We start from the raw sequence: 10,634 nt of genomic DNA on the forward strand, positions 1-10,634 counted from the left end.
TAATTATTTTCATTGCAATTCAGCACCGTGGAATTCATTCTAGCCTTCCTATTTCCATATTTGTAACTCCCTTCTCCAGCAGTAAGCAGTCTAGCTTATTTAATCCTCTAAATATTTAATCATTTGTTCAGTCCTACAATACACAGAAGGTAGTTTAAGAATTATAAACTCAAACTACCATCAAAAACAGACCCTGTAACTAGAGATCTATATTTGTTTACAGGTTTTTGTTTTTGTTTTTGTTTTTGTTTTTGGCTTTAGACTCAGGGTCAAAGTACTGTGTTTCAAAGTTACTCAGGTTAGTTTTATTTTTCCCCTTCTATGTAGTTATGCTTTTTTAAAAATTTGGGATATAGTTATATTATAATGTATCTGTTATTTGAAGTTTTATTTTTCTAGTGCTTTAAATTTAATTTTTTGAGTACATAAAACAACATTATTCATTAAAAAATTAAAATGACATGATTCAATGTCAAAACTATATATAAATATATATTCAGAAAAGACTTATTGCCCTCTCCACAATCCCTTCCACTCTGTTGGAGTTCCTGATTCATCCTGCTTGAATTCTTTTTGGAAAAAATAAGAAAAATATGAAACATTTTAAGAGTTGGTATGTCACCATTGCACAGGGGTTATAGCAATCTATTTTGTATCATTTCAGTTTTTGTATGTGTGCTGACCAAGCAAGCATTAGTGGCTTCATTTTTATTACCTTGTGATGGCAGTGGATATAATAAAGTGGTAATTAGATTTGTGGAGGTTTGGCATTGTTGGATCCCCAAATTGGCCTACAGGGCTATATTCTTAACTTTTCCAATGTCTTACCTGTTTACACAATCAGCATTAATTGTGGTCTTCTATTTTAGGATGGCTTAAACTAAGAGACTTCCCCTGAATAGTGCTTTCACTTCTTAGCCTTGGAAGAGTTTGCTCTTATAAATAGGCTAATCATTTTGATTTTACTTTTCCTTTTATAATTCTTTTATTTTTTTCTGCTAATATTCTGTTGCCTATTTTATTCTTTAAAATTGATTCCTTGCCTTTTACATGAATTCTGCTTTGTAATTGGCTATTTTTGTTTTTAACAAGTAGGGCTTAAGGAACTGGCTTTAATCAGCTGCTATCTGTATGCCGGAATATTATTATTTTTAATTTTATTTTTTAATTACCATCCAAATTAGTTAGCATATAGTGCAACAATGATTTCAGGAGTAGATTCCTTAATGCCCCTTACCCATGTAGCCCATCGTCCCTCCCACAATCCCTCCAGTAACCCTCTGTTTGTTCTCTGTGTTTAAGAGTCTCTTATGTTCTGTCCCCCTCCCTGTTTTTATATTATTTTTGCTTCCACCCTTGTGTTCATCTGTTCTGTGTCTTAAAGTCCTCATATGAGTAAAGTCATATGATATTTGTATATCTCTGACTGACTACTTTTGCTTAGCATAATATGCTCTAGTTCCATCCACATAGTTGCAAATGACAAGATTTCATTCTTTTTGATTGCCAAGTATACTCCATTGTATATACATATACCGCATCTTCTCTATCCATTCATCCATCAATGGACATTTGGGCTCTTTTCACACTTTGGCTATTGTTGACAGTGCTGCTATAAACATTGGGGTGCATGTGCCCCTTCGAAACAGCATACCTGTATCCCTTGGATAAATACCTAGTAGTGCAATTGCTGAGTCATAGGGTAGTTCTATTTTTAATTGTTTGAGGAACCTCCATACTGTTTTCCAGAATGACTGCACCAGTTTGCATCCCCACCAACAATGCAAAAGAGATCCTCTTTCTCCGCATCCTCGCCAACATCTGTTGTTGCCTGAGGTGTTAATGTTAGCTGTTCTGACAGGTGTGAGGTGCTTGTTTTGATTTGTATTTCCCTGATGATGAGTGATGTTGAGTATTTTTTTCATGTGTCGGTTTGCCATGTCATTTGCCCATTTCTTCACTGGATTATTTGTTTTTGGGTGTTGAGTTCGATAAGTTCATCTAGCTTTTGGATGCTAACCCTTTATCTGCTATGTCGTTTGCAAATATATTCTCCCATTCTGTCAATTACCTTTTAGTTTTGTTGATTGTTTCCTTTGCTGTGCAGAAGCTTTTTATTTTGATAAGGTCCCAATAGTTCATTTTTGCTTTTGTTTTCCTTGCCTCCGGAGATGTATTGAGTAAGAAGTTGCTGTCGCCGAGATCAAAGGGGTTTTTGCCTGCTTTCTCCTCGAGAATTTTGATGGCTTCCTCTCTTACGTTTAGGTCTTCCATTTTGAGTTTATTTTTGTGTATGGTGTAAGAAAATGTTCCAGGTTCATTCCTCTGCATGTCGCTGTCCAGTTTTCTCAGCACCACTTGCTGAAGAGACTGTCTTTATTCCATTGGATATTCTTTCCTGCTTTGTCAAAGATTAGTTGGCCATACGTTTGTGGGTCCATTTCTGGGTTCTCTATTCTGTTCTATTGATCTGAGTGTCTGTTTTTGTGCCAGTACCATACTGTCTGGATGATTACAGCTTTGTAGTATAGCTTGAATTTGGGATTGTGATGCCTCCTGCTTTGGTTTTCTTTTTCAAGATTGCTTTGGCTATTTGGGGTCTTTTTTGGTTCCATACAAATTTTAGGATTGTTCTAGCTCTGAAGAATGCTGGTGTTATTTTGATAGGGATTGCATTGAATATATAGATTGCTTTGGGTAGTATTAACATTTTAACAATGTTTGTTCTTCTTATCCAGGAGCATGAAATATTTTTCCATTTTTTGTGTCTTCTTCAATTTCTGTTGTAAGCTTTCTATAGTTTTCAGTGTATAGATTTTTACCTCTTTGGTTAGATTTATTCCTAGGTATTTTATGGGTTTTGGTGCAATTGTAAAAGGGATCAATTCCTTGATTTCTCTTTCTGTTGTTTCATTGTTGGTGTATAGGAATGCAACCGATTTCTGTGCATTGATTTTATATCCTGCAACTTTGCTGAATTCATGAATCACTTCTATCAGTTTTTTGGTGGAATTTTTTGGGTTTTCCATATAGAGTATCATGTCATCTGTGAAGAGTGAAAATTTGACCTCCTCCTGGCCAATTTGGATGCCTTTTGTTTCTTTGTGTTGTCTGATTGCAGAGGTTAAGACTTCCAATACTGTGTTGAATAACAGTGGTGACAGTGGACATCCCTTTCTTATTCCTGACCTTAGGGGGGAAAGCTCTCAGTTTTCCCTCATTGAGGATGATATTAGCATTGGGTCTTTCATATTTGGCTTTTATGATCTCGAGGTATGATCCTTCTATCCCTACTTTCTTGAGGGTTTTTATCAAAAAAGGGTGCTGTATTTTGTCAAATGCTTTCTCTGTATCTATTGAGAGAATCATGTGGTTCTTGTCCTTTCTTTTATTGATGTGATGAATCACATTGGTTGTTTTGCAGATATTGAAACAGCCCTGCATCCCAGGTATAAATCCCACTTGGTCTTGGTGAATAATTTTTTTAATGTATTGTTGGATCTAGTTGGCTAGTATCTTGTTGAGGATTTTAGTATCCATGTTCATCAGGGAAATTGGTTTGTACTTCTTCTTTTTAGTGAGGTCTCTGTCAGGTTGTGGTATCAAGGTAATGCTGGCTTCCTAGAAAGAGTTTGGAAGTTTTCCTTCCATTTCTATTTTTTGGAACAGCTTCAAGAGCATAGGTATTAACTCTTCCTTAAATGTTTGGTAGAATTCCCCTGGAAAACCATCTGTCCCTGGACTCTTGTTTTTTGGGACATTTTTGATTACTAATTTGATTTCCTTACCAGTTATGGGTCTGTTAAAATTTTCTATTTCTTCCTGTTTCAGTTTTGGTAGTGTATATGTTTCTAGGAATTTGTCCATTTCTTCCAGCTTGCCCATTTTATTGGCATATAATTGCTTATAATATTCTCTTATTATTGTTTTTATTTCTGCTGTGTCTGTTGTGATCTCTCCTCTTTCATTCTTGGTTTTATTTATTTGGGTCCTTTCTCTTTTTGATAATCTGGTTAGGGGTTTATCAATTTTGTTAGTTCTTTCAAAGAACCAGCTTCTGGTTTCATTGATCTGTTCTACTGTTTTTTTTTTTTGTTTGTTTGTTTTTTGTTTTTGTTTTTTGGGTTTTGGTTTTGATAGCATTTATTTCTGCTGTAATCTTTATCATTTCCTGTCTGCTGCTGGTTTTGGGCTTAATTTGCTGTTATTTTTCCAGTTCTTTAAGGTGTAAGGTTAGGTTGTGTATCTGAGATGTTTCTTCCTTCTTTAGAAAGGCCTGGATTTCTATATACTTTCTTATGACTGCCTTACTGCATCCCAGAGGTTTTGGGGTTTGGTGTTATCATTTTCATTGGCTTCCATGAACTTTTTAATTTTCTCTTTAACTTCTTGCTTAGCCCATTCACTCTTTAGTAGGATGTTCTTTAGTCTCCAAATATTTATTACCTTTCCAAATTTTTTCTTGTGGCTAATTTCGAGTTTCATAGCATTGTGGTCTGAAAATATGCACGGTATGATCTCAATCTTTTTGTACTTGTTGAGGGCTGATTTGTGTCCCAGTATGTGGTCTATTGTGGAGAACGTTCCATGTGCACTGGAGAAGAATGTGTATTCTGCTACTTCAGGATGAAATGTTCTGAATATATCTGTTAAGTCCATCTGGTCCAGTGTGTCATTCAAAGCCATTGTTCCCTTGTTGATTTTCTGATTAGATGACCTGTCCATTGCTGTAAGTGGGTGTTGAAGTCCCCTATTATGGTATTATTATCACTGAGTTTCTTTATGTTTGTGATTGATTTATATATTTGTGTTTTTCCACGTTGGGGACATAAATGTTTAGAATTGTTGGATCTTCTTGGTGGATAGACCCCTTAATTATGATATAATGTCCTTCTTCATCTCTTGATACAGTCTTTATTTTAAAATCTGGATTGTCTGATATAGGTATGGCTACTTTGGCTTTCTTTTGGTGACCATTAGCATGATAGATGGTTCTCCATCCCCTTACTTTCAATCTGAAGGTGTCTTAGGTCTAAAGTGGGTCTCTATAAACAGCATACAGATGGATCTTGTTTTCTTATCCATTCCGTTACCCTATGTCTTTTGATTGGAGCATTTAGTCCATTGACGTTTAGAGTGAGTACTGAAAGATATGAATTTATTGCCATTATGTTGCCTGCAGAGTTGGAGTTTCTGGTGGTATTCTCTGGTCCTTTTTAGTCTTTGTTGCTTTTGGTATTTATTTATTTATTTATTTATCATCTTTTCTCCCTCTCAGAGAGTCCCTCTTAAAATTTCTTGTAGGGCTGGTTTGGTGGTCACAAACTCCTTTAATTTTGTTTGTCTGGGAAACTTTTAATCTCTCTATTTTGAATGACAGTGTTGCTGGATGAAGAATTCTTGGTTGCATATTTTTCTAATTCAACACATTGTATATATCCTGTCACTCCTTTCTGGCCTGCCATGTTTCTGTGGATAGATATGCTGTGAACCTGATCTGCCTTCCTTTGTAGGTTAAGGACTTTTTTCCCTCAATGCTTTCATGATTCTTTCTTTGCCTGAGTATTTTGTGAATTTGACTATGATATGTGTTGCTGATCATTGGTTTTTGTTGAATCGAATGGGAGTCCTCTGTGCTTCCTGAATTTTGACGTCTGTGTCTTTCCCCAGGTTAAGAAAGCTTTCTGCTATGATTTGCTCACATAACCCTTCTACCCCTATTTCTCTCTCTTCCTCTTCTGGGACCCCTATGATTCTGATAGTCCTTTTTAATTAGTCACTGATTTCTCTAATTCTTAAATCATGCTCTTTTGACTTGGTCTCTGTCTTTTTTTCTGCTTCATTATTCTCCATGTTTGTCCTCTGTATTGCTGATTCTCTGCTCTGTCTCATCCATCTTTGCTGCTGTGGCACCCATTTGAGATTGCAGTTCAGTTATAGAATTTTTTTTCATCCTGACTAGCTTTTACTTCTTTTATTTCCACAGAAAGGGATTCTAATCTATTTTTGACTCCAGATACTATTCTTTTTTTTTCAATATATGAAGTTTATTGTCAAATTGGTTTCCATACAACACCCAATGCTCATCCCAAAAGGTGCCCTCCTCAATACCCATCACCCACCCTCCCCGCCCTCCCATCCCCCATCAACCCTCAGTTTGTACTCAGTTTTTAAGAGTCTCTTATGCTTTGGCTCTCTCCTACTCTAACCTCTTTTTTTTTCCTTCCCCTCTCCCATGGGTTTCTGTTCAGTCTCTCAGGATCCACATAAGAGTGAAAACATATGGTATCTGTCTTTCTCTGTATGACTTATTTCACTTAGCATCACACTCTCCAGTTCTATCCACGTTGCTACAAAGGGCCATATTTCGTTCTTTCTCATTGCCACGTAGTACTCCATTGTGTGTATAAACCACAATTTCTTTATCCATTCATCAGTTGATGGACATTTAGGCTCTTTCCATAATTTGGCTATTGTTGAAAGTTCTGCTATAACATTGGGGTACAAGTGCCCCTATGCATCAGCACTCCTGTATCCCTTGGGTAAATTCCTAGCAGTGCTATTGCTGGGTCATAGGGTAGGTCTATTTTTAATTTTTTGAGGAACCTCCACACTGTTTTCCAGAATGGCTGCACCAGTTTGCATTCCCACCAACAGTGCAAGAGGGTTCCCGTTTCTCCACATCCTCGCCAGCATCTATAGTCTCCTGATTTGTTCATTTTGGCCACTCTGACTGGCGTGAGGTGATATCTGAGTGTGGTTTTGATTTGTATTGCCCTGATGAGTGATGTTGAGCATCTTTTCATGTGTCTGTTGGCCATCCGGATGTCTTCTTTAGAGAAGTGTCTATTCATGTTTTCTGCCCATTTCTTCACTGGGTTATTTGTTTTTCGGGTGTGGAGTTTGGTGAGCTCTTTATAGATTTTGGATACTAGCCCTTTGTCCGATATGTCATTTGCAAATATTTTTTCCCATTCTGTTGGTTGCCTTTTAGTTTTGTTGGTTGTTTCCTTTGCTGTGCAGAAGCTTTGTATCTTCATAAGGTCACAGTAGTTCCTTTTTGCTTTTAATTCCCTTGCCTTTGGGGATGTGTCAAGTAAGAAATTGCTACAGCTGAGGTCAGAGAAGTCTTTTCCTGCTTTCTCCTCTAAGGTTTTGATGGTTTCCTGTCTCTCCAGATACTATTCCTATTATTGAGATTCTAAATTCTGGTTCAGACATCTTGCTTGTATCTGTGTTGGTTAAGTCCCTGGCTGTCGTTTCTTTCTGCTCTTTCTTTTGGGGTGAATTCCTTCATTTTTTCATTTTGAGGGGAGAAAAGGAATTAATGAGGTTAAAAATTTTAAATAAAAAACTATAAAATTAAAAAAATACTAAAATTAGAAATTAAAAACAACAACAACAACACACACACACACACAATCAAATAAATGATGCTAGATCCTAGATGTGTTTTGTTCTGAGTGGTGAAAGGGGCTTGATAGTTTACAGAAAAGGGGAAAGAAAAAAAAGGAAATCATTTGAAAATTTGAAATAATGAGTACACTGAAGTAGAATAAAATGAAATGATGGAAGTTAAATAGAATTTGAAAAAAATTACACAAGAGTAAAACATATAGTGAAAAAAATCAAAGAAAAATGTTTTTAATAAAAATTGAAAATAAAAATGAATTTTTTGTCTTTCTATATTCAAGAAAAATAAAAGAAACAAAAACGAGAAAAACAAAAATAAGGAAAAGATAATTGAATAGATGGACCAGCGAACAAACTGAAATGCGATTGACATTACTTTGTTTTCCCCTAGAAATCAAACTATGAAATGCTTTATTGTGTGTAAACTAACCATGCTGATGAAACTTGTGTTCCTGAAGACCAAGTTTAGCCCAGTTGGGTGAGGCTTAGTGTAATGCCTCTGTTGTCCGCTAGATGGTGCTGCTTAGCTTACTGGGGTGGATTGTTGTGGCACTTGTGGGTGTGTATGCGTATGCACAGGAACAGTGAAAATGGCATCACCAAGCTACCCAATGTCTAGTATCGGAACTCTGTTCTCCCTGATCAGCAATTGCACACCTGTCCTTTGTCTTTGACTTCCATACGCTTCCCACTTTTATACTTTCTGTGACCTAGCCCCAGGCAGCACTTCCCTCCTGAGTTTTATCTCAGATGTGGCTGTTTTTCCCGACCCCTTACTTCTGAGGGACTGCAGCTTTGACCCGTTCTGCCCTCTGCTGGAGGGTCTCACCAAGCAATCGCCAGTGCCAGCCACACCCAGAAGCAGTCATGGGACTATGCTGCTGTAGATGCACAGAGACTGCAGCTGGGTGCCAGCCCACCCCAGAAAAAGTTCATGCGATCGTGTAGCAGCAGTGTTTCAGGGATTATGGCAAATGACAACATGCATCTGGCAGCAGGCTTCACCCCCAATGACCTTGTTCCAGCCCCAGCAAATGTGGTTTTTCTCCCAGGTCCATGGGGGCCTTTGTCTTTGGGGGACCCACACACTTCTACCAGGTGTCTTCTCAGCAGGGCAACTGCCTCTCCACATGTGGCCTGAAGACCCCCAGACTTCACTCTGCTCCTGGGGATTTGCCCATCTTATCAGAGCACCACCAGGTATCGAGCTGCAGAGTTTCAGACTCTGCACACTCCCCCTATTTATAGAGTCTGTATGGAATTTAAACCCTCTCCTTTCTCCTTTTTCCCTTTTTGGTTCAGTCCCTGTGGCTGTTTCCCCTTTTCCACTTTCTCTCCAACTGCTTTTGGGGGGGGTCCTTTCTCCGTATTCTCCCTCCCACCCCCCACCCCATCTCCATCCTTTCTCTGCATGCAAAAACAGCTCCCTGCCCTCCACAGCTTCTCTCTCCCCCATTTCACCTCTCTTCACTTCATACCTGCTGAGTTCTGTGGTTCAGGTTGTACACATTGTTGTGTTAATCCTCAGATCAGTTTTCTAGGTGTGCAGCATGGTTTAGTGTTGATCTGGCTGTATTTCATGGATGCGAGACACAGATAAAACTTCCATGCTCTTCTGCCATCTTGACCCCTCCTCCAAGAAACTATGCTGGAGTACTATTAAAAGGTTTTGATAATCTACTGATACTCAGTAATTTTTAATTTAATTTTTGAGTTTGTTTCAAATTAGTTTGATAGGGAAGACTTGGAAAAACTAAAATATCTGAAGTGGGTGTTCTTCTATTTCTTTAAACTTTCTTTTATTCCTGATATCATACATCATGTATACTTGAGTCTCAGCCAGCCCTTTTTGAACCATTTTTGACCAATGAATGGAGAAACTAAAAACCCATGTTGATGAAGGTATAGCAGGCTTGGACAATAGTGGCTTATGATTGAAAGCTCCCAGAAAAAGGTCTACAGCTAGGGACTCCAGGCAGAGGATTTCCTAGCTTATACCCATGAGGGACAGATCAAGATCAGTCTATGTCAAGTTTTAGCCTCTGATGACTGTAGACAAAGATCTACAATTCTTTCTTTAGTTCTGGGTGTGATGTGTGTATATACTGCGTGTTTTGAATAGAATGAGATAGCATAGAAAGACAACATGGTATAGTATAGTTTTTGACTGTGATCCCCATCAACAATGTATTTTACTTATATTCCCTCCATAAATATGTATTTATGTATAAGTTATATAATTGTTCAGCTCTATTCATATAATTTGTAACTCATAAAACAAAATTAGAATTAAAATTCTATATACAATATACGGCATATAATTATACTATAAATTTGTATTTATAATATATGTAAGTAGAACTTTTAATAATTCTTTTCTTTTAATGCTAGTATATGATCTTATATACTTCTTGAGTGTATAGACCCCACTTTGGAAGCCACAACTGTGATGAAAATCACATAGAATTTGAAGACCTGGGCTCCAATTTTGGAATTACAATTATTAACATAGTAATCCAAGGACATTTACTTATTATCTGTACACTTTACTCTGCTTCTTTGTAATGAGGATCGAATGAAATGATATATGTAAACTTTCTAGTACATCACGATATAAAAATATCTTCAACAAATTTTGATAGAATCTGAATGGCATTTTATATTTTTCTTCTCAAGAGCTATGATCAGGGAATACATTTAGATATAAATGCTAATGAAGAATGAAGGAATCTTATTATGATCATTTATATTATTTGATGAGGGGAGAAAAAGTTTGCCCAATGGAAAAAGTTGCCTGAAAATTTCAGTATGCTCTCTTTTACCTGATCAGATTATGATTTTTTAGCAATAAGTCAAATTCACTTCCTGTTTTATAAATTAAAAAAAAAATGTTTATTGAATGGTTGGCATTATCCAAGCCCTGTGCAAGGAGACAGAATGGTTGAAAAGGTGAGCATGTAGATTGTTATTTACTTGAGATTTTGTGTGCTTTGTTTTTATTTGATTTATTTTCCTCAACTGAGTTTAATATTTATGTTATACAAACCATAAATTTGACATGGTTTAGGGAGAAAGTACAGACTTTGAAGTTTAATATACAGATTCAAATTCCATGTCTGTGATTTGTAAACCATGCAATCTCAAGCAATATTCCTGAACTTTATCTCTCCTATCTGCAAAATGAAGATCATTATTTTCATTGTTGAATTGTTGTGGGGATT

General features: G+C 36.8%; 1 non-coding gene across 1 annotated transcript; it reads right to left on the minus strand.

The window, feature by feature from the left end:
- Positions 1–587: 587 nt before the first annotated feature.
- LOC122223329 lies at positions 588–694 on the minus strand. The gene has a single exon (XR_006204208.1). It is a non-coding gene; the product is annotated as a U6 spliceosomal RNA (small nuclear RNA).
- Positions 695–10,634: the final 9,940 nt, after the last annotated feature.

The sequence above is a fragment of the Panthera leo genome, chromosome B3 (genome assembly GCF_018350215.1).
Source record: "Panthera leo isolate Ple1 chromosome B3, P.leo_Ple1_pat1.1, whole genome shotgun sequence".
Lineage (NCBI taxonomy): Eukaryota > Metazoa > Chordata > Mammalia > Carnivora > Felidae > Panthera > Panthera leo.